General features: G+C 42.7%; 1 protein-coding gene across 2 annotated transcripts in view; it reads right to left on the bottom strand.

Moving 5' to 3' along the window:
• RPS6KA2 (ribosomal protein S6 kinase A2) overlaps positions 1-24,875 on the bottom strand; it is a 318,108-nt gene that overhangs the window by 286,021 nt on the left and 7,212 nt on the right. The gene's annotated exons all lie outside the window — the stretch shown is intronic.

The following is a 24,875-nucleotide window of genomic DNA, read 5'->3' as shown; positions in this document are numbered from 1 at the left end:
GAGGCAGCAGATGGAGGCTCTGCAAGAAGCAGAGATTCCCCTGCCCTCCTGCCACCAGGCAGGAGGGGACCTAAGAGATGGAGGGGAATGGATACAGGTCCCTGCTCGGGGAGGCAGACAAGGCTGCCCACAGATGGCTGAGCTCTGAAGAATCCAGCCAGCAGTACCCCAAGGGAAGCTGCCAGCTCTGAAGCTCAGATCCACCCTTGATGGGCTCTGCTCTCGTGATGACCCAGCTCTCAGGTGCCACAAAACAGTGGGGTTCTGCAATAACTGTCTTAGCAAGATCGTGATGCACCATGTCTACTAGGTAAGTACCAGACCCTAGTTAGCAGACTAACTCTTTGCATTGGGAAAATGCAAGACACAACAGTCCCTTGACAAGCAGGTTTTGGGGTTTTTTTGGGTGGGTTGTTTTTGACTGTTTTGGTTTTTTTTTGACTCTCACCTTTCTAGTTTTCTTTTTTTAATTTTGAAATCAGTACTCAGTATGGTATAATCTCTCTCTCTAGATAAAGATTTCTTTGAAAGAATGAAAGTTGCCATTCAGCAACTTCAACAGCAATTTCAAGCATTTAGTTTTATCCACAGATACAATATAGCTAAATTACAATTTGGGGAACCCCAACAGTTAATTTCCATCATAATCTTACAGATAGAGCTAGTTTTGCAGCAATAAAATAAGGTTAAATCCAGCGTTTTTGCAAGACAAACATGAACCACTATCACCATGATGGACAGGAAAACTTGCCAACAGATAATACTTACATCAAAGGAGACATAACATTGTATGCTCAAGCTCTGATCACAGAGAAAGCTTTCTGTAACACAACTGTGAGCAAGGACTACTTAAATAAATTGATTTTTTGGACTTGAGCTTTAAGTACCATCTACTTTTCTTATGAGCTATTGTTTTCATTGCAATTGCAGCTGATTGCTGGGACTGCCCGGAAAACAAGAACCTGTATGTTTGAGTTCTGACATTTCCTTTCCTTTCATTTAAAGATAGGATTCAGCTCTTTTTTTTTTTATTTACTGCTTTTTTTATTAAAAAGGCAGTAATTCCAAAAGCCAAAGTGAGAGCTGTGTTAGAAGCACCTGGAAAAAATAATCTGAGAAGTACAAGGTCAAATCACCACGTTCCCACCAGTACGCTGGTTCTGACCTCGTAGATGCAGATGCATGTACAGGGATCCAGTGACAACAGGGCTCTAAGGACACACAGTGCTTGGCATGAATGCTTCTGCTTTCAGATTCAAGTTTTAGGCATAAATTTTACAGTGCCCTGAAGGGATGGGCAGAGGAAGGTAGGAAGAAAAAAAAAAAAAAAAGAAGGAAGCATTTGAAAGTGTCTTTCTGAATACAAAGTCACTGCAGAAAAAAAATAAACAAAACTGCTGCAGGAGGAGGAACTGATCATTCAGCTCTGGCTGCTCTAGAATCGCATAGGGTTTCTATGCTTTGAGCTGTTTTTTCCTGTCTTTGTGGTAGATGCGTAACTTAGAGATATACTGGAAATATGCCATGTCAGTAAATTATTATTAGCCTACAAACTAACACTTCCAACAGCTGTGGAAGGTCAGATTTTGAACACAGATTCCTAACTGCTCCTGATCTTTAAGACAGGCAGAGTAAATCCAAGTGAATAATCCAGGTGGTTAGGTTGGTATGAGAACAGATAAGCTTTTATACCATATACTGTTCTTATTACAATAATTGCTGTAAAGATGAATTTACATTGTGGGTCATTCCTTCGCACAGTGAACCAGGAAAGCCTACTGCCCAAAGTGAATGCCTCAGATTCAGACTTACATCTCAGCATATATTTAGAATGCTGTAACAAGTGTGTCTCTTTTAGGCATCTGTTTTTTTCTGGACAGTCCAATTATTCTAAGATTACAGATAATCTAAAAGCATACATTTTCAGAGTTACAAAACCAATTTATTACATGACCCTTATGCCTTGCTCATAACTATAGAAACAGAAGTAATACATGGCTTCAGCCAGAGACTTCAGAAGAAAACAGAGAGCCCACAACTGGGAACATGTCACATCTTTTGTTTAGGGTAAAATACATACTTAGATCTACTCTCTTCATTTATAAGCATTCATTCAAATCTACCTGCATTTTAATTTTACTTGTGATCCTTGCGCATTTTAGACATACATACAGGAAAGAAAAAACTTTAAAATTTACTACTGAATTGGTTGATCTTCACTCCTCTACACAAAAACAAAGCACACAAACCAAAAGAACTCTCTTACTTGTTTCACCTTTAACTAAAAAGGTTAAATATTCTTCCCATCTTCTCATATATATTTCTCTCCATTCCTCTAATAATTTTCCACCAACTATTTGGCCTCAATAACCATGTTTCACTATGCTTTTTCAAAGTGAAATAACTGGAACTGAATGCAGGGTTCTAAATGAGAAAAATCAGCACAGTGGCGCAGCTCTGCTGTTCCAACCTATTGGCTTCCTCCTGCCTGCAGTACCTCCTGTACATTTCACACACAGAAAAAGGGTTAATGCTCCAAAGTCTGTATTCTGCACCTCCCATAGGTACACACAATGGCACAACAGTTGGCACAAGAAGGCTGTACCTGTATGCTCTTAAACATTTTGAAAGAGATTTCTCGAAATAGCTACATGACTGATGTTTTTAAAAAAATCTTTTACTATTCACCCTCAGTACTTTTTCATCTCCTGATTAAAGATGCCATTATTCTTCTATTTGGTACATCCACATAATGTCACAAAACATGAATGCAGAATATAGTGTGACAACGACAACATACAAATTCTTTGCTCATAGATTAAAAAAAAAAACCTTCCCATCACCTTTGTTATCATCTCATTATCTCATGTAAGGTAGTGAGATTATACTCTCTGTTATAATTCCAGTAGTTTCGGCAGTGGATCATAACCTACAGTAAAACAAACCCTACCAAATAAACAAAGGCACATGAAAACAATGCGCAAGGGGATTAATGCTTGGAAAATTCATAGCTTTTCCTAGGTGTTTCATCTTTCAGGGGTAGCAGGGGGATCCAGGAAGCAATAAGGCAGCAGAAACACTGTCGATACTGTATGATTCTGAAGTTACATTTACAACATGCAGTTAAACCAAAATCAGGAGGAGAGCAATAAGCTGCAGTTTGATTTAGGCAACTGCAAGATGTGTTTGATTTAGCATTAGCTAATGCAGGACCGTATTCACACTGAACAGCAAAAACCCAGTAACCTTCAGCTAAATTCAATATATTTTCAGTTATCCAATTAATTTATACAGAATTTTGCACTGTGTTTACCTTCCAAAATTTCTGTATGACAAGTACCTAAAGAACTACCATTACAGAGCAAATTTGCTAAGCCTTAATGTGAGAGACCAGTTCATCTATGACCATGACATTATGGAAGAAGTTTTCCCTCTCACAAATGCTTATCTACAAAATTAAGAAGGAATTTGCAAACAGGATTTTGAAATCTATATTGATTAATAGCAAACGTCTTAAGTTTGGGTGGAGGGAACAAGAGAACCATCTGTACGTTGTGTAGTTACCCAAGTTGTAGGATGCTTTATTTGCACGATGATTAGCAGGAACTATCATAGTTTTGACTCATAAATGGTAGTTTCTGTGTTCGGGCTGAGATCACTCAACTTCAACAAACCCAAAAATAATTTTCCAACAGCTCAGTGCAATACAGCATCACACCCTAAAGGGAAATATCATACCAGAACAGTACAACCAAGGGGTTAAAGAAGGAAAGATCACATACTTTAATAGACAGTGATACCAGAATTAGAGGAGGCTTGAGTATTAAGTAACACAGAAAACCCACACTGGAAACCTGTGCTTTTTAGGGGCTTGTAAAACAATGTCTAAACTGTACGGAGTCCCTCCATTCGTAGACCTAACAGATAATTAGATATGGAAAATACTTAGAGCTGATCTGGGTTAAAAGATAAACATTCTTGCAGAAGCTTTGTAATTTTCTGAGTTAACATTAGAAGAAATAACTATGAGCATCTACTAAACAATTCCTGTCTAACATTAGCCATGAATTTTCATTCACTTGTGCCTATCTGAAGTCAAATAACTGGGGTTTGGCTAAAGCCTATTTTCTGGAAAGGAATTCAGTTCTGACTTGAAAGCTTCAAGAAAAGCACAAGCTCCCTTCACAGTGATTAGCCATCCACACTTCTAAAAATCTGGCAGTGGTTTCCAGCTTTGTTCTTGGCTATGAGGGCTGGGGAGCAGGTACAGGCTCAAGCTTCCAGTTATGGCTTCTCACACCAGCTCTGTGACTGCCAGCATTTCCCAGCTACTGGCAAATACAATTCACCTAACTGCATGCAACACTTTCAGACCAGCTCTTATCACTTAAAGAAAAAAAAGTTTAAATTGGTATTCAAAGAAACAAAAAGAAAGCCCCACCCCAAAATGACTAAAGAGCTACTCAAGTTCTCCCATAATGATTCACTCTTGACTGATAAAAATCCTTTTTCCAAACAAGACAGACCTCTACTGCCAGACAAAGTTAGTGCAAGCTTAACTCATTACCCAAGAATAACTCCATTGCTCTAGTTACAGGTTACAGCTATGCACTGCAACTCAAGGCTCTTGTTGCAGGGTAGTGGCACGATACCTCTGAAGCGGCTGGTTGGCAGAGGTAGCTGTGCACAAGGAGATGAGGTGAGGAGTCCCTCCCCGCTCATGCATTTATCTCCAAGGGGCCATCCGATGGAAACAAACACCCTCAGAACCTCATGATGAGCTGCCCTTCGTGGCACTGCCGTTGCCGCTTAAAACAAGGTGCTGTAGATTTAAGTAACAGGCTTAAAAGATGGAATAGCTAAAACTAAGAAATTTGAAGAGTAAGATGAATGCGTATACCATGAATATCAAAATGCCTCATTGCGGCCCTGCTTTAGATTGACCTGAACTGAGCTCTATGACACTGGGACTAATACATGTCACCCAGTCAGGTACAGCACCCCAAATAGCACTCCAACCCTGTCAAAGTTAAACTGACAACTGTACCCAGGTTACCTAGTGTCAGTCACCCTGTCAGATCCCTACATGGCACCACAGTTACTGTGCTCTGCAACACTGATATATCCCTGTGATGATGTTTCCCAACACCATGCAAGAGTTGACAACGTGGTTATTTATTCAGTTAAGAAACAACTAGCACTTCCCTTGCACCTTCCATTCAAGTGGCAGACTATGATTTAAGAAGAAACACAGAATGAATCCTTTCTCACTCTTTAAAGCCAGAACAGGGGGAAAAGAGAGGCTAAAATCCTGCTTCTTAGAATCATTTCGGCTGGAAGCAAGCTCTAGAGGTCATCTAGAGCAACCTCATGCTCAAAGCCGCAGCCCCTCCCAAGTTAGATTGTCATAGTTTGTTTTGGGGACAGGATTTGTTTCTTTTAATACTTAGCTGGGGTATGGCTGTGCAAAGAATTAAGATAAAGTCTTGCTACAATAAAGTAAATAAATATAGCTATGATACCTATTCTCTAAGATACACCTCAGTGTTACCTTCTGCAACAGACTTATACCACATCCAGTTCATAAGGGTATAAGGATACAAGACACATCACAAAGTGGTTTAAAACATGGATATACCAAATTTATCTGGCAGGTCTGCAATAGCTTAACTTTAAGGCTAGAAATACTTAGATTGCCATGATTAAGTTTCACACTGCTTTTTGGGTTTGTTTCAACTCTGAGACCTGCTCACTTCCCTTCAACAAGGTAAGACACTCCATGCCCGAAGTGTGACAGTAACATGACCGAGGCAGTTCCATCTGTAGAAAACAGGGTGGATGTCTGCCTTATATAATGCAGAAATATGTCTTCAGTGGCCTAAACTCAGCCAGCTGGGGAAGGAAGTCACCACAAGTAACGAGGGACCACACTTTGCAAAATATCAGGCTCCCGAGTTTGCACTGCTCACTACAGCACCAGTTCTGCTAGCTGCCGGAAAGACGAGCGAGGCATACAAGTGAGCTACCTCATGTCTGAACCGATGACTTGTTAAATAGCAAAAGCTTTGCGACATCCTAAGTTTTACCGAACCTTGCAGGAGCTTCCAAAGCCCGACTGTTCAGCCGCGCTGCAGCAGGTGTCAGCATCGCCCGCGGTACGGCACGGCTCCGCCAGCCCGGGCTCCCACTGAAAAACAGGTAATTCTGGAGTGCTGCACGGCGCTTTCCTCCTAGACAAGTCAGGTTCACCTTTGCATAGCACTCGATTAACAAGAATAAAAACTGCTTTTTGTTCTCACGGTCAAAAATTAAGCCACGACGAGTTTGGTCTTTAAAAACGTATTCTCTCTCAAAGCTGAGCTAGTCTTGTAACTAGATCAAAGTAAAGTTGAAAAATAGGTCAACATGTAGCTGCAGTAAGTGCAATCTGGTTTCTGTGGGGAAGCAAAGAAGCTGACAGTCTTCTGTACTTACTTTTGGGAACATAAGATTTCCCAGAAAGAAAGGTAAGTCAAAGTTGTTTTACAAGAAGCAGAACTAACAGAGCCTGTTTCTCAACAGAATTATGGCTATCCTCCCTCCGGCTCCTTTCTTCCTCTCCCCTTTTTGGACAGGGACATAGCATACAGGTTTCCTAGCCTGCTTATTTCATTGAATAGTACATACTGGCTTGTGGCCAAGTACAGTTCTGCATTTTCTCCCCTTGGTCGGGCACTGCTTTGAGTCTCTCATCTCTGCTCATCTGTCAACTTTCACAAAACCTTTGAGAACAGAGGTCTAAGTGCCTACCCCTCTTTCAAGTCTGACTGAAACTGGCCATAGTATTCACAAGGGCTGTGCTATCAGTGTGATTTTAAGCGTTGCTTTCCTAGGAACAGGCTAAACTTCTAACCAAGTCTATCAACCTTAGCATCCTTCAACAACAGACTGCTGCATAATTGCTTGCTTACAAGTCATGCAGTCTCAGAGTATGGGAGTTTTCAGTACAATTCTTTAAAACGAGACTTCTCTTTGTACCCATAGCAACAGACTGCAGGCACATCCGTACTGCAGTTAGAAGATGTGACTGCAGTTTATTTGCTAGCTTCAGTCTAGCTAGTTCAAGAAAATATAACAATACATCCAAAGTAGTATGGGTTAGGGTCTTCAGACACTGAGTGCCCACTCAGTGTAAGCTCACGCTGCCATCCCTTAGCTACTCCTGGTACTGAACCTTTCTATTCCACAGCTGCAGAAAGACCACAACCAGCTACAGAGCAGCACCTGGTAAGAAATGTACGCCATGTTATCTGAAATTATTTCAGTGTGCATTTTACAAAAGTGCAACGTATTCAAATAACTTTAAAAGACACAAGGTGTACATTGCATGTCTGTCATGTCGTCCCCCCTCCCCCAAAACCCAACAAACAAAACCAAAAAACCCAACAAAACAGTCACTTAAGACATTTGTGACTAATATAGACACAGGACAGGAGAGGCAACACTTCCCGTACCACAGATGGAGGTAACCAACAGACTTTTTTATTCAGTTGGCCCTTTTGCCTATGGATGTTTCCAGGTATCATGTTATGCTAAAAAGCTCATTGGCCTGTGCAAGAACATGTCTGAATCCATCTCAGGCTAATATTCAAAAACCCAAACTAAATATCTGCTTTGCTTAAGCAAAAGTCACATCTACCCATCTCAACACTAAGTCTGGTAGCCCTGTGAAATTCTATGTTGTGCCGCAGCAACACATGATGAAAACGATTTTAATCCAGTTTCTCCTATAAGCACCCAAACCTCTGGGGTTTAGGCTACTTTTATGTTTAAGCTGCCTCAGCCTGAGTCTTCAAATTAGTCAGAAGACCAGAGGGAAAAAAACCCAAGCGGATGCATCAAAACACCTTTGTATACAGCTGGTACCATCTTCAGTCACTTAATATTTCTGCTAATCCACACAGGCTGAACTGCATCCCAGCAGCAGAGAGCACTCACCCCACTGCAACACTTACCTGGGAAGTGAGTTATGTCTGTTCCATATCTTCAAACAGCAAGGAAAGCTGATCCTGGTCTCCCATATCCACTTTCTTGTGAGAACTGGAGCTCTTTTGCTTCTACTTTAACAGATTTAGTCTACTATTTATGTTGCCATATATGAAGTCAAAATGTTTCAGAAACAATTAAGTTGTTCATTTCAGTTTCAAAGATGTTCTTTTTGTTGCAATAACTTGCCATATACAACATGCAGACAGATATGGGTGCCCAGATTAGCAGTTATCTGACTCTCCATAAACAGTGTGCCAAACTCTTGACTTTTTCTAGCCTCATAAGGACAATACTTTTCCCACCAGATCAAAAAAACCCCTTATAATTCTTCAAATCTACATGTGAAACTTTGGGCCCTGAGGCAGGCCTCTTTTCTTCATACAGAGAGTACAGCAACAGCTCTCCCCCACTAAGCTGCAGCACACTTACAGCCTTCAGCCATGAGCTTCATCAGAAAATCAGCTATTCAGGCCCAGCAGCAGTCCCTAGCCCAGATACTGAAAGGCTAAAGGGTTTTGCTGTTGATTAGACCATAAGCAAGGAGATCTCTCCTGTACAAAAAGCTGTACACTCCCAAACCCCATAAGCAAGTCTTCCACTGTTTCATATTTTCTTTAAAGCTCTAGAGTCACAAGATCAAGTGAAACTCCAGTTTTCATTATATTTTCTGAAAACATTTAACTTGTTTGGCTGTGAAAAGCCCAACAGAAAACTAAATTATCAGTATTACATTACATTATCTTACTTTTCCTTTACTTTTACAGATATGAAAGACAGTTTCAACAATGCAAGTTAGTGACCCTAAAATCAAGTGACCACAAGCAGTATGTTTGGACATTGCATGATGCCCAAGTATAACTGCAGAAGATACAAGAGCTACGAGAAACAGTGCAGGAAGAGCCACCCCACTTTTTCCAAGACATCTGCAGATGATCTGGCAGTAAATCAACGGTAGCACAGAATTTCAGAGGGTTTCTCTGTCCACTGCAACAAAGAAAGATGAAGCCCAAGTTCCCTCTATCAGCTGCAGTCAGAAATTCAGACATTAATCACCCTGCAGCTGCCACAGAGGAGCCACCCACCACCTGTATTCTCTGCTACAACCAAGTGAACAGCATTTTCAGGTGCTCCCCATCCTCCAGAAGGTCTTTTATTACTATGAAAGGAACACCCTAATCCAAGTTAGACTTCGTCTTCAAAATGGCACAAGCCATTATATCCAGTCAGCTAGGGAAAACAGTCCTACACTGCTTTTCCTGCAGTCAGCATCTGCCTTGTTATAGTGCTTATGGTATCATTAAACACTTCTCCCAGCTGGCACCCAGGGATACAGAGCTGCTGCATCTCATAGAAAGAAGCTCTTCCAACTGTCCACACAGGGTGCAACCACATTAGTTAAAGAATGAAAAACAGCAGGAAGAGCAAGCTAGGCAAAGCAGTATTTTAAAGGTCCATTTGTCTCCCAGGGCCTGGGACTGATCTCATCCCAGCTGTACAGCTGAGACACTGTACCTCTCCTCAATGGGCAGGATCAGAAGCTCTGCTCAAATTAGCCTGCATAAGCACACGGGAAACATTCAGTCTGCACACATTCTTTTCTTGCTGGACAGTCTGACATAAGTGTATAGCTGGCTTTCTATCAATAAAGATGAAGGCTAAGACCTTCAGCAAGGGCAAGGATTACTACACCAGGAATAAATTACCAAATTTAGAAGGAGGCTCTGTAGATTGACATAGGGCAACAAGCTCTCTCCCTTAGTATCTACAGCAAAGAAAAAGTTAACTTGGCTAATCCAGAAGCACCTTTACCTCACATTCATAACTGAGTCATAAGCAACGCCAGTTAGAAAGAAGGCTCACAGGTTTTCACTGATACTCACAGTTGTTTAAGTCACCAAATGGTAACGTTTGTTTTGTCCACTTGTTGTCCATAAGTATGCTTGCAATGCACATTTAAAGGCCACCAAGATACTGACATAAATACAACGGAGTAGCTGTAATGCCTTGAAGGCAACATAAAGACAGTTACAGAGGAATATTTAAAGAACAGGTACCACACATAGGCCACTACAAAAAAACCAAAACGATAACATAGAAGAAATATGGAAGGCATTTCTGGTTCTTAAGACTACTTCAGCTCATTCTGCAATAGCCATATCTTCAACTCCAGCCACAGCAGGTGGGAGTTAAGGGTCAGATAGTTCCCAAGAAAACCTCCTGTGCCTATCCCCTTACACTACCTTGCATGAATGTTTTGGGTTTATGTGGCATGGGTTTTTTTGGTAGCAGGAGAGGGGCTGCAGGGACGGCTCCTGTGAGAAGCTGCTAGAAGCTTCCCCTGCTCCAAGTCAGACCCACCGCTGGCCAAGACCGAGCCCATCAGTGATGGTGGTAGTGCCACTGGGAGAACAGATTTGAGAAGGGGAACCTGCAGTGGAGAGGAGAGATAGGAACGTGAGAGGAACCCCTCTGCAGATCCCGAGGTCAGTGAGGAAGGAGGGGAGGAGGGGATGCCCCCGCAGCCCGTGGTGAGACGGCAGCTGTCCCCCCCAGCCCATGGAGGGGAGCGGGGGCTCCTCAAGATGGCCAGGACTGCCTGGGAAAGCCCGCGCTGGAGCAGTCTGTGCCTGAAGGACTGCAGCCTGTGGAGGGGACCCACATGGGAGCAGTTCGTGAAGAACTGCAGCCCGTGGGAAGGACTCACCTTGGAGAAGTTCATGGAGGACTGTCTCCCGTGGGAGGGACCCCACGCTGGAGCAGGGGAAGAGTGTGAGGAGTCCTCCCCCTGAGGAGGAAGGAGCAGCAGAGACAAGGTGTGATGAACTGACCCCAACCCCCATTCCCCGTCCCCCTGCGCCACTGGGGGGGAGGAGGTGGAGAAATGGGGAGTGGGGTTGAGCCGGGAAGGAGGGAGGGGTGGGGGGAAGCTGTTCTAAGGTTTGGTTCTACTTCCTAATATCCTTGTTTTGATTTGATTGGTAGTAAATTAAATTGATTTTGTTTCTTCCCCAAGTTGAGTCTGGTTTTTGCCCGTGACCATAAGTGGCGAGTGATCCCTCCCTGTCCTTATCTTGACCCATGAGCCTGCCTTTATATTTTCTCCCCATCCTACTGTGGCTGGGGGGGAGCACACAGTGAGCGAGCAGCTGTGTGGTGCTTTGTTACCAGCTGGGCTGAAACCACAACAATGAACCACCACAGTCCTAGCACCAAACCTGGCAAACTGATGAAGGTACCATTTCAAACATGTACCAAGCACTTTCCATACCTCTAGATATTCCTGAAAGTGAACTATGGTGCAAAGATAAAACATTTCATGGGCAAGAGAAGCAACAGATTGCCATACCTACCTATAATCAGAGCCCACTGCACAATTACTTAATTAGTAGCTATACTACTACAAAAGTTAAAGATTAAAAACTCAGGTCCCTACAGCATGTTGTCAGTCTACAAGATTTGGCATTAAATGCATATTTCAGGCTTTTCAAATAAACATGCTCAAATTTTCTCCCAAAGCTGATGGGGCATGTTAGACTGCTTTAAAAGAAGTGTTAAAAAAAAAAAAAAAAAAGACTAGTAGAACCTGGTAAAAGTTTGTAAGGACAAGAATAAAGAAGAGTAATTTCCTACTGATCTAATCAGTCACAACAGTGAATCATCAACCAGTTAAGAGATAAACAGTTATTCTATACAGAAGCTGAGCTTAAAGTTTCTTTTCTCCCAATTCAGACATTCTAGCTAGTTTTCTATTCTTTGCCACAGTTAGACCTTAAAATATTCAGGTTCATAAAGCTACATTTACAAAAAAGTTTAGCATAGAACTAAAGAGTTAGAGTAAGTCAAAGCGAGGATGCAGGAGTCACCATGTCAGAGACGCTCCTGGCTGATGTCCTGATGTATTTGAGAACTCCTGCTTGCCTGTCTGAAAGAAAGATAAGTTTTCAAATTCCTGTTTCAAATCCAGGGAAGCTGCATGGTTCCAGGGACAGGAGCTGGATTCTGCCTATCTTCTTTATCAATAGGATTGTATAAGCTTCACCTAGACACCAAAGCCTCCAGGGTTTTCAAATCCTACGATGAGCATGAAGCAAACAAAAGAACACATTTTTCATTTGCATGCTAAGTACACACCCATTAGTCTTGGACATTTTAAAATTAGTAATTAAATATTGTTTTTATACAGTTACTTCAAGGCTGACAGTATGTACACCAAATATCCCCCCCACTGAAAGCCAATTATTTATTCAAAGCTCACTCTGAGAACCAAAAAGGTATGCAAGTCTGCCAGCTACACACAGCATGACAAACCATATTTCAGGAAAATGACTCAGTAAGTTCAAAATGTTTTACACATTTAATTAAGCCTTACACTAACTCAAGTTGGCAAGCAGGAGCATCAATCATGGAAGCTAGATCACAGGAGCAAACTCAAAGCAATGCAAAAACTTAACTGCTTACTCCTGGAGCTGAACAATTACTTACTACAGCAGGAATCCAGGAAGAAACATCCTGCTTCATAGGCAAATATACTGTGGATAGGAAGCAAGGAAAAGAAAAAGAAAAAAAGACAACTGCCATAACTTGAAGCACAGATGCTACACTGACCAGTGCTAGCGGAGGCATTGCCATCGAGCCCTCTTCTAATTCTTAGTATGTCGTCAACTGACACTGCAACACTTAGCTACTGCTCTCCCTTTAGTGTCATCTACAAAGCCACTACCAAGAAAGGATAGCACATCAAGGCCAAAGACTACCAGGAAGAGGTAACGGTAACGTCATTAGCACAAAGTTTTGTGTCATCATTGTGCATACTACTGCATTTACCATTCTTATTGTTATTTGTGACCTTCTTTTACATACCATAAGACACTGCAGTAGCCTGAGCTTTTTTACTTATCAAGAATATACCTTAAGATGCAACACTGAGCTAAACTACTAATAAAAGAGATCAAACTTGCACAACATAGTCCTGGTGCTAAAATTAAAAAATGTTATGCAAATATGTATGTTATCCTGTTGTTCATGGGTTACCCATTCCCACTGCTGGCAACAATCAGCTGAAGAAAAATAAGAATACAGAGAAAAGACCTCTAACATCTGAGGTCCCACAAGACCACAGAAAAATGTGCAACAGATACTTAGTCTTGAAGGATCCACAGAACATGTATAACACGGTAAACTATAAACCACTTCCCATCATGCCCTAGAAAATTTGAGAGTAATAGTGATGTACTTAAGCCACCTTAAAAAGGCCACAGAGGTCTTGTGAAACAAGATACCTTTTGCATAACCAATGCATGCCTTGCTAACAACCGTGTCCCTGAAGAAGACCTAAAATACTGATAAGAAGAGAACATCCTAAAAAGTTGAAATAATTGCTAATAGGCACGAAGTCAGCAAAGACCTTCGGTAATTGGGGGAAAGGTAAAGGCGACAGGGGGACATCACGACCACTGACTCAATTGGAGACCAAAAAGACTACCCCCCTACCCTCCTTGAGCATGTGCTGTAGAATAAAAGAACACTCTACCGTTAAATTCTAAGTGGGGAAAACTTTAGCCCAATAGAAACTGTGGTAGATGAGTGACTACTAATAATAGTTTTGGGGAAGAAGTTTGGAAACTAAATACGTAAAACTAAACTGTATAAATTGCTTGCCTGTTGAGGTATGAAGGGAGCTAGCTTTTGTGGATTACCACCTAGCCCCCATCTTTGCGCAAACATGAATTGGAATAAAATACCTCTGCTCTGTGTATATATTGGCTTTTCGCACACCGGGTAAATGACCCCACTTTTGGGACAACAATAGCAAGTTAAAACACATGTATATGCACCACTAGTTTGTTGCAAGGAAACAGAAGTAAAGTACAGTCGTTGTCTTGCACTCTCTCTGTTTGAAACAGAGAGTACTACTACTACTTGTAGTAGTTTACAATGAAGTAAGTTCACCCGTGTTTGCAGTGCTATTTGTGTATGCTCTTTATCATCATTGTGCTGATCTGCAGGATGACTAGCTTTCTGTGTTGACAAGGGGGCCCTGAGTTCAAGGGCACTATCAAACATCAAAAGATGAAAACTGAAATACCTCCACTTGCTACTTGCACCCACGCTCAAGTTACAAGATTGGCACAGTAAAGGCAATGTTCACACCTGTTGTTAGTGTAGAGCAGTAACATTTCTCATGCTGTTCCTATTTCTTTTCCATTGCACTGCTAGTAAGACCGCTATCACAAAGAAAGGATCAATACAGTGATGGGAAAGACAGAATGCCTACAACATAGCTCTGCGTCCTTTTTGCCAACAACAAAATGGTGATTGGGAAAGTAGTAAATAGCTCTACATATTTTACCCTTAGCCAGCAAGCCTTATATATTGCTGCACACAACCAAAAATTGTCAAAGTCTCTTACTAACACTAGGAAATGGAGTGCATTGCCACCAGTGCTGAACAGTCACTTTCTTTTCTGGTTTTTTTTCTGTTTGGTTGGGTTTTTTTGGGGTTTTGTTCTTTAAGAGACTGTTGTCTTTTTTCAGGATCTAGGAGAACAGCAGCTCAGAAATGCAGCGTGCTCAAGTCCTGCCACTGACAACACTAGTCTCTACATTGTTTAACTGGTGTCCAACCATGGCTCCAGCATATTCTCACTGTGTCCGTTTCCACCACTCAGCTGGGATTGCAGCTCCATTTCACGTAACTGTCCTGCAGCTGGAATTATAACCCTCTTCCCCTATCACCACAACACAGACAGCAGCTTTGTGTACTCCACAGACCAGCAAGTTTTTAGCTACTGGATGACAACCTCCAGAGCAAAAGCTTTTCTTCTTCTCTCTCTTCAAACACACACCACAAACACGACCTCCACTCAAAGCGTCGGGATCTATCACTGCTGTCACTCAACCAGCGCAAGTTGTACAACTGAAGGCATACATCCAGCAGAACAAAGGCAAGAGAAGATTAGAGGTCCCCATTACAGCAGGGGATTAGGTCTTTCACAGGCATGCTTAGTTACTTCCTTTGTCAACTTGAAGCCGTTATGAGACGTCCTGACAGGTATAGTTACTGTCCTCCCCTAGCCAAAGAGCACTTGCATTAAACATGTGGCTCAGAAGAGACACATTTGTGGCAGAGGCTATACTGACCTTCCAGACCTGTCCCACTACTGCACTTCAAGCTTCAGGCAGCCACACCTGCTCTGTAGAAAAAAAGATTAGTCCTTCAGCCATTCCCACACTACAAATCAGAACAAATCCAAACTCTTCAGCACAGCTATCGGCACTGAGCTATCAAGAGAGCAAAGCTTTCCATGCAACCTTAAAGCAAGCCTGATTCAAACCAGTAAATAGGAGAAAGGCTGTCACCTCGTCACACTTTTTCATCCACTTTTAAATCCACAATAAGATCTTGCATGAGATACTGTTTTGGGTTTGTGTGGCAGGGTTTTGGTAGCAGGGGAGGGGGCTGCAGGGCCGGCTCCTGTGAGAAGCTGCTGGAAGCTTCCCCGGCTCCAAGTCAGACCCACCGCTGGCCAAGGCTGAGCCCGTCAGTGATGTGGTAATACCTCTGGGAGAACAGATTTGAGAAGGGGAACCTGCAGTGAGGGAGGGGATCACAATGTGAGAGGAACCCCTCTGCAGACAGCGAGGTCAGTGAGGAAGGAGGGGAGGAGGGGATGCCCCCGCAGCCCGTGGTGAGACGGCAGCTGTCCCCCCCAGCCCATGGAGGGGAGCGGGGGCTCCTCAAGATGGCCAGGACTCCATGGGAAAGCCCGCGCTGGAGCAGGCTGTGCCTGAAGATCTGCAGCCTGTGGAGGGGACCCACATGGGAGCAGTTTGTGAAGAACTGCAGCTGTGGGAAGGACTCACATTGGAGAAGTTCATGGAGGACTGTCTCCCATGGGAGGGACCCGACACTGGAGCAGGGGAAGAGTGTGAGGAGTCCTCCCCCTGAGGAGGACGGAGCGGCAGAGACAAGGTGTGATGAACTGACCCCAACCCCCATTCCCTGTGCCGAGGTGGAGAGAACCAGGAGTGGGGTTGAGCCGGGAAGGAGGGAGGGGTGGGGGGAAGCTGTTCTAAGGTTTGGTTTTACTTCCTAATATCCTTGTTTTGATTTGATTGGTAGTAAATTAAATTGATTTTGTTTCTTCCCCAAGTTGAGTCTGGTTTTTGCCTGTGACCATAAGTGGTGAGTGATCCCTCCCAGTCCTTGTCTCAACCCACAAGCTTTTCCTTCTATTTTCTCCTCCCTATCCCACCGGGGGGGGGTGAGGAGTGAGCATGCAGCTGCCTGGTGCTTTGTTGTCAGCTGGGCTGAAACCACAGCAGATATGCATCAGGCCTAGATATCAAGTCATATTTATTTGGCATTGTGCATTACCGCTTAAGTAATCATTGGCTGTTGGATTCAAATGTTTAAGGGATTTGATCACTTATATTAGTTTGCTCCTGTAAACATCTAACTACATACTGCAAACTGACAAACACTATTCGGACCTCCAATCCACATTAATCTCCCATTCTTTCAACAAGACAGTCACTCACTCACAGAAACGTGTCAATATCTGCAACAAGATTGCTTCTCGTACACCATTTCCAGAAGAAGAAACCTCTCCCTGTGAAAGTAGAGGCACACTGTGGAGTTTCCGGGTCACCTTGCTCCCCCTCAGTGTAATAAAACCATATGCCAGGCTAGGAAAACTGACACCAGGAAATTCAAGAGGATAAAGTAATTGGATATAGAAGTAAACCCAGACACACAATCTCCAGCCCTGACAGATCTTCTGACTCCATTCTCTGGGTCAGATGTGCTCTGTGCATCTAATGCAAGTCTACAGCAAGCCTACCATATTTAAAGGAAATGGGTACTCCTTCAGTTTTCCCCGACAAGTTAACAGCATTATACATATCAGTCCTAGGTATTCAGCTTCGACATGATCTTCTCCAAGTATTTTGTAGCTAACAGTGCAAGAGATCATTTAGGCATCCATGGAGAACCTAGATGGCTGTTTGAGAAGGAAGCCCCAAGCACACCTCTGTGTGAATCAAAGTACCTAGCACCCAGCCCTGCTGGGATGGAGCTCTGACCTTGCTTGGCACCCCCAGGGCCAAGGAACCAAGGCTACTTCTGGATCACACCACGTGCTGACAAACAAGACAGACCAAAGGAGGCTACCCTAGAAAAACTTCCTTCTGCATAGACTTCATCACCCCCACCTCTGCCACCGGCTCCTCTGCAGTGCTGCCGCAGGACAGGCTTCAGACAGATCTCACCTCAGAGGCCCACTGTGTCACGTGCAGTCAGGAATACTGCAATCAGGAGGCTGGAGAGTGCTAAGCATCACCTTGCTCTAGCTTTGATTTTTGGAACAGAAGTTCGCCCTCCTCCTCCTGTTACTCTCCCCCTTCTAAGGAGCCTCCCAAAGTGACTTAAAAAGAGATGAAGAGACCAAGCATTTCAAAGACATCCTTTTTAGCTAAAAGCATAAATACGTATGTGTGTGTGTGTGTGTGTGTGTGTGTGTATATATATATATAAACACACACCTCCCTTACCATTCTTTCCCTATTCAGCTGGGCAGAGCGCTCCGAGTAGCTTTCAAGACCGCAGCTGCAGCATTTCAAGCTCGGTGCTCTGCACCTTCAGCTACCAGTGCTGTAGTCTGTAACGCAGCCCTCAGGCCCACTACGGGACACGGAAATTCACAGGTACGCTTCTCCTGTATGTCAGAAACAGTTTTCAGATGACAAACTCAGCAAGGGCTCACTGATGTAACCAAGATGCTACTTTTGCATTTTAATACCTTTGTTTCAGCTCCCATTATCAGAAGGGTGACTCAAAACCTTTAGTCTCCTTAAAAAAAATACAGATTAGTAAAGCAAATTGTGTTAAAAGCTGCAGTAGTATAAACTGTACAAGAAGTCTCTCTCAAAACTGTTTATCATAATACAAGACTTTATATAGGAAAATGAAGGAGATGATATAAATTAAACACGCAAGTTTATTAGCACATACCAGGAAGCAATCCACTCAAATAACATAGTCTCATGTACAAGAGTGTATCAGCTTTTTTAGCAGTACTGTATTGCTCATTGTTCTGTTTGGAATATTTTTTTCCCCATGAGAGTTACTACTAAATATATTAGGATTACCCTCTCGCCACTGTTGAAAATTGAGAATTGGACTAAAAAGGTAAAAAAGTTTTAGATTAGTAAATGTTGAGAACCGCCCACAGTTCCTGATTATTAGAGATGAGAATTGTGGTTGCTACAGTGTACAAAGGGTTCAGGCTATTTATTCAAGTGCCTACGTATGAATAAACATGCTTAAACAGCACACTTAAAACTCAGGGCACCACAAATAACACAAGACATCAATGAAAGGGATAGACTGTACTTCAGTCATCCATCGTACACATGACTGCCAATTAGTACACACTATGCTTTCCCTCCCCTTTTCTTTTTGAAGTTCGGTAACAGAAGAATCCTAGACCAGACTAAAAGAACCTAGTAATCACTCTAATTACCGACTTCACACAAACATTGCAATTAAAAGGGGGGGAAAACAGCTACAAAATAAAGACAGAAATAGCAATCAGGAAGTCTAAGCAAATTTTGGATGAGACGGGTCTAAGCAGTGTCAGAATTTGTCATTTACTAAGCTCCTCACATTCAGAATAAAAGTGTTTAGAAGACTTAAGGTTTTAACTCCATAACTTCGTTACGAAGAGGTCATTTGATCATGATGCGTACACTTCAAGCAACTTAAATATGCAAGAAATTCTATATAGATGCTGGATCAAAGTTTTGAACAGCTGGGGACTTGCAGTTAGCTTCACAGAAGCAATACTGTACAAACACCCGTCTGCAACCCTTGATATCAGATATTTATATTCAGCCCCACACCTTTCTGGTGTGGATGCAACCCTCTGTCTTCCACAGAGGTGTTTATACAACGTGAATTTCCCAGCCACATGCCAGAAATAATTGGCCGAATGAGAGAAAACATCTGCTAGTTTTTAAGCATCCAGGTCCTTAAGAAGAGGTAATTGGCCTTCCTTCTTATTAAGAACAGCAACAAAAAACACACCACAGATTTCACACACCACTGTAAATTTCCACACAATTTTTGTGAAACCCTGAGTCTAATAAGCATGCACACGTACTGATCAGTTGTCCTATAAACTTGCAGAAGTTCTGGGTTTGACTCATTTGTTCAAATACAGCCAGACTAATTTATTACCCAAAGCTCCCTTTCCAGTAAACAGGGAAAACTAGTCAGGTCTAGGGTAAAATAAATTGCACCCTGAAACACCTAACTAGTTAGAAACAGAAGCTTAATTCTTGACATCTAAATGACAACATAATAATTTTTCTGTGCTTCACAATGTCCATTTGAGAACTTTTTAAGTCACAGATGGTAGAGCTACCTTCCAATTTCTCCCATCAAATTTTTGGAAGAAAGCAGTCAGAGGAACACTTTTTCTTCCAGAACAGCAGCAGTGCTCATTTTGCTTCTTTGCCACATCAGTTTTTCTTTGGGGAAAATTACTTATAAACCTTGGAAGTAGGGGGAAAGGAGAGAAGAGGATTCAAAGGAAGAATTCCTATTTCAACACAAAACACTATGTTCTTAGGAGAGAACAAACCACAGAGTGAACAAGAAAACTAGAGTAAGCTAGGAAAAAAGGGAAAACAATTGACTTTCAGCTCATTTTGATGAAGAATGGATTTTCTCACCCTAGTGTTGTAACCATCTATGTGCAAATTGTAGTTTGTTTCCATTTTAAAAAATACAGCTCTCTAGGAGGCACCACACTCATCACGGAAACAATTTATCCTTGACTTTAGGGTCTGCCAAGTGACTCATCTCTCCTGATGACACAACTCTTTCATAGCCAGCACGCTCTCTTGGGCACCAAGTGCATTATGGAACAACTTCATTTTCATGAGGGAACAGTTTTCCGCAGATGAACTTTCATTTGTCTTAACTAATAACCCTTGTTCAAAATCAAGCAGCCTAAATCTGTGAAGTATTTTATGTCTTGCATATACTTTGTCAGAACTTCTTATCCTCATTCAGCATGGCATTTGCTCAGTAGTGGCTGCTACAGTCCAGGCTGCAAAGTTTATTTTAAAAGCTTCTGTACACATATATTGCTATGCATCTGAATGCCTGCCTGACTGAATAAATCGAGTTAACCGTTTTGGTGTCCACTTAGGAAAAAATCTGGTTGGTTAGCTGCTTGTTCAATAGCTAAACACTGCAAACTTAAAAAAATCCTAAACACACAACCAAAAAACACACACACACCACCGCCATGCATTGTCCCTGAACTCTGCAGACTGCATCGTCCCACTGCGTCAATACTTCTTGGAGCATCAGGAGCAGAGGCAAGATCACTGCCACAGCGAAGTCCTGATTCAATAAAGGCTCAAGAAGATCACGGCCAACACATGTAGGAGTTACATTTCAGTGGGAACAAGCATCAGCTGTTATGTCAAGTAAGAAAAGCTCTGCCACCAATTACAATTGTCAGCTACCTTCTCTGCCAGCTGAAAACACATCACCTCCTCATCTAGGGTCTCAACAGATATTGAACCCGAGTTCATTTTTGGTTCTTAAAGACCAAGGTTTCTGAGAAGTGGGATCTGTCACCCTTCCACGATGGAGAGAATTGTTTCAATGCAGGTTGCCACTCACCGTAGATCATCAGCATCTTAGCAATGGCTGCAGAAAGCCAGAGGGGTTGAGAAACCCTGAACAAGGTTCACAGACTTTTTCAGAAGTTTTTTTAAATGCTATTATCCTGTCTCTGATGCATCTGAGCCACAACAGCACAGTCAGAAAGCAGTAAGAGTAATTCAAAAAAGCAGCAGACACTGTGCAGTAAAAATAGCTAGAAACCAAAGTTTAACATTAACTTAAACATTTTAAGTTGAATGATCACGATTCTTTCGGTTTGTGTAGTAACTTTTTCTACACACTACTTTGCCCAAAACATTTGAAGTTTTATGTATCTCTCTATTTGCTGTATGAATTGTAGGGGGGGGAGGGGAGAAGTAAAAAAAAAAAAAAAATCAGGTTTTCTTCTTTTTATACTGATATCTCCCCTATGTCTGTCCCAATCCAGTTGATAAGGACGATGACAAAAAGAAGTCAATTTCTAAAGAATCAGAAGTAACAAAATGCTCAAAGACAGCAGCGCAGCTGTTCTGTCAGCTTTCCCTCTAGTGCTGGGATTCTGAACACAGGCCCTGGGATGCAATAGGAGAAGGGGAGACTTCATTCATTCCATAACCCCAGCTGTCCCCTCTCACACTTTATCCAAAGTCAATGATGGAATAACCCTCCACCTCCATCAAGGGCACATTTTTATATATGTTATTTTGCATGAAGTTAAACAGAAACCAATATTCTGTTGGTTGCCTGATCAACTTCATTCCAAAACAAATTGCAGTTATTTACCAAAAAAAAAGAAGAAAAAAAAAAAAAAAGAGAGAAAAGTGTTAGAATATGGGCACTGTGGATGAATTCCCAGAATACATAAAAGAATTTGATTTCTAAAATCAATTTATGAAGTTATTACCTACCAAATCCTTCATCAGAGCCAAGCACTTGATATTTTTAAAATTTTTTTTTAAATTTACTTAAGGTAAAACAGCTTACACTACCTACATAACATGCTCAAAGAAGAACTGTGGGAAGGAGAAAATACCCATAATTTGTTTCTTAAATACATCACCAGTATAATTTTGTAAGGATCTATGCAAGGTCATCACATTCCAGTAATCAGTTAAGGGCCTGCATTTGAGCTCACTCAGTATCTACTTTTATAGAAAGAAACAAAGTCATCCCAGAGAGACTTGTATGCATCTGTGTTTTAGAGAGGTGTGTAGAATAATATCTGGACTCACAGTTACTTATTTACTGTGATCATAATGCATTCCTTGATAAGAAAACAATGTTTCATTACTTTGAACTTTTTTTTAAAACATGGTTCCTTAATTCTGAGGGTTTGTGGTTTTTTATAGAGAAAGAAAAAAGCAACATGTTAAGTAAACATATTGTTGTCATCATCTAGCAACCTGAACTAGGCTTCCCTCCTCAAGAGTTTTTACATCATATTATATATAATTATACTTCTCTACACTCTGTACCATACCACTCATTTGATGATCAGCTTCCTATTTGTTTTTCCTTGAAAGGACATGCTGTTCCTATGACCTCAGTTTTTTAGTAAGGTACAGAGGGGTTTTTTTGCATCATAGAAACATACCTTAGAATGGTTTGGGTTGGAAGGGACCTTAAAGACCATTTAGTTCCAACCCCCCCGCCATGGGCAGGGACACCTTCCACTAGACCAGCTTGCTCAAAGCCCCATCCAGCCTGGCCTTGAACACTGCCAGGGTTGGGGCATCCACAGCCTCTCTGGGGAACCTGTTCCAGTGCCTCACCACCCTCACAGTGAAGAGCTTTTCCCTTGCATCTAACCTAAATCTACCCTCTTTCAGTTTAAAGCCATTACCCCTTGTCCTACCACTACATGCCCTTGTAAAAAGTCCCTCTCCAGCTTTCCTGTAGGGCCCCTTCAGGTACTGGAAGGCTGCTATAAGGTCTCCCTGGAGCCTTCTCTTCTCCAGGCTGAACAACCCCAACTCTCTCAGCCTGTCTTCACAGGAGAGGTGCTCCAGCCCTCTGATCATCTTTGTGGCCCTCCTCTGGACTCGCTCCAACAGGTCCATCTCCTTCTTATGTGGGGGCCCCAGAGCTGAACACCGTACTCCAGGTGGGGTCTCACGAGAGCAGAGTAGAGAGGGAGAATCACCTCTCCTGACCTGCTGGCCACGCTTCTTTTGATGCGGCCCAGGGTACGGTTGGCTTTGTGGGCTGCAAGTGCACATTGCCAGGTCATGTTGAGCTTCTCGTCAACCAACACCCCCAAGTCCTTCTCCTCAGGGCTGCTCTCAATCCACTCCTCTCCCAGCCCGTATTTGTGCTTGGGATTGCCCCGACCCATGTGCAGGACCTTGCTCTTGCCCTTGTTGAACTTCATGATGTTTGCAGAGGCCCACCTCTCGTGCCTGTCAAGGTCCCTCTGGAACAGCACCACGCAGCTTGGTGTCATTTGCAAACTTGCTGAGGGTGCACTCAATCCCCCTGTCCACGTCGCCGACAAAGACGTTAAACGGCACCGGTCCCAATACCTACCCCTGAGGAGCGCCACTTGTCACTGCTCTCCACTCGGGTATCGTGCCGTTGACCACAGCTCTTTGAGTGCAGCCATGCAGCCAATACCTTATCCACCAGGTGGTCCATCCATCAAATCCACGTCTCTCCAATTCAGAGACAAGGATGTCACACGGGAAAGTGCCAAATGCTTTGGACAAGTCCAGGTAGATGACATCCATTGCTCTTCCCTTATCCACCAATGCTGTAACCCCGGCACAGAAGGCCACCAAATTTGTCAGGCACGATTTGCCCTTAGTGAAGCCATGTTGGCTGTCACCAATCACCACCCTACTTTCCATGTGCCTTAGCACAGTTTCCAGGAGGATCCACTCCATGACCTTGCTGGGCACATCGGGGGGGGTATATATACATATAAAAACATACACAGATACAAATAACCAAGAAACTTCAGTCATTCTCTTTAACAACCTCCTGCCCCAGGAAGGTTGATCATTGCCAACATCCAAAACACACAACTCATGAAGCGGCAGAGAAATTTACAGTTATTCTGTTTTGTAGACCCTCAATATGCATACTAAGCTGTGGCCTGCGAGCTTAACAACCAAGATGCAGACTTTTTTTACTTTGCTACGCAGTCATTATGATTACTATTAAAAATCATCCACAACATACATTTAGTTTTATAATGGATTAAACAGTCTGTACTAGGTGTATTGAGACCTTTGATCAATTGAAGTGGGAGACACAAGGGAAAGTTTACCAGATACTACTGAAAAAAACCAACAACCACCTCTCCAATTTTGCAACAACAGCAACTCTTTGAATGGCAAACCAGAATGTTCTGACCTGCCTTAAGTTAGCTGCTTTTTTTTTGGTCAGAGAAATGAAGTGATATACCAGCAATTCTAGTACTTGTGTACACTGGTTAAGCTGTTTTGAGGTAATCCTAGTGATGACCACAACAAACAGCCTGGAAACATTCTCCATTGTCTCTGTAGTTGAATACTACTCTAGCACCTTTGAAAGAGAGGCTGTTACTGGCAGTTCAGCATTACACTAGCACAGATGTGCCTCGATGCTGTGGCAGGTACCTGCTACAGAAAACCCGATCAGGAAGAAGTAGAGCCTTTCTTCAGACAACTGGAAGAAGCCTTACGTGTGCAGGCCCTGATCCTCAAAGGATCCACTTTATCCACCCTGGTATCTTCTGAAAGTGCACAAGCAATTCAGGAGATTTCTGCATTGATGAATGCACTCCCTGACACAGGTGATCAAGGAGCTGCTGAGGGAAATTGTTCTGCTGGGCCTGATCCTTACAAACAAGGAAGGACTCGTCAGGAATGTGAAGTTCAAGGGCAGTCTTGGTTGCAGTTACCACAAGAAGGAGGAACTCAAGATCCTGAGAGAAAAGAACAAAGCAAAAAGCAGGATCACAACCCTGGGCAACAAGAAGGGCTGCTACAGGTATATCAGCAGCAAAAGAAATACCTTTGATCCTGCTGCCGAGTGGGGAAGGGGAGATGGTGACAAGGGATGCAAGGCGGCCAAGGTACCCAGTGCCTTCTTTGCCTTGGTCTTTACTGGCAGTACCGGGCCTTTGGGAATCCCAAGTCCCCGAGACAGGCAGCAAAGAAAGACTTGTCCTTGGTGGAAGAGAA

This window comes from Aquila chrysaetos, chromosome 8 (genome assembly GCF_900496995.4).
Source record: "Aquila chrysaetos chrysaetos chromosome 8, bAquChr1.4, whole genome shotgun sequence".
Taxonomy (NCBI): Eukaryota; Metazoa; Chordata; class Aves; order Accipitriformes; family Accipitridae; genus Aquila; species Aquila chrysaetos.
The sequence above is the reverse complement of the archived record's forward strand: the minus strand, read 5'-3'. Positions and strand labels throughout refer to the sequence as shown.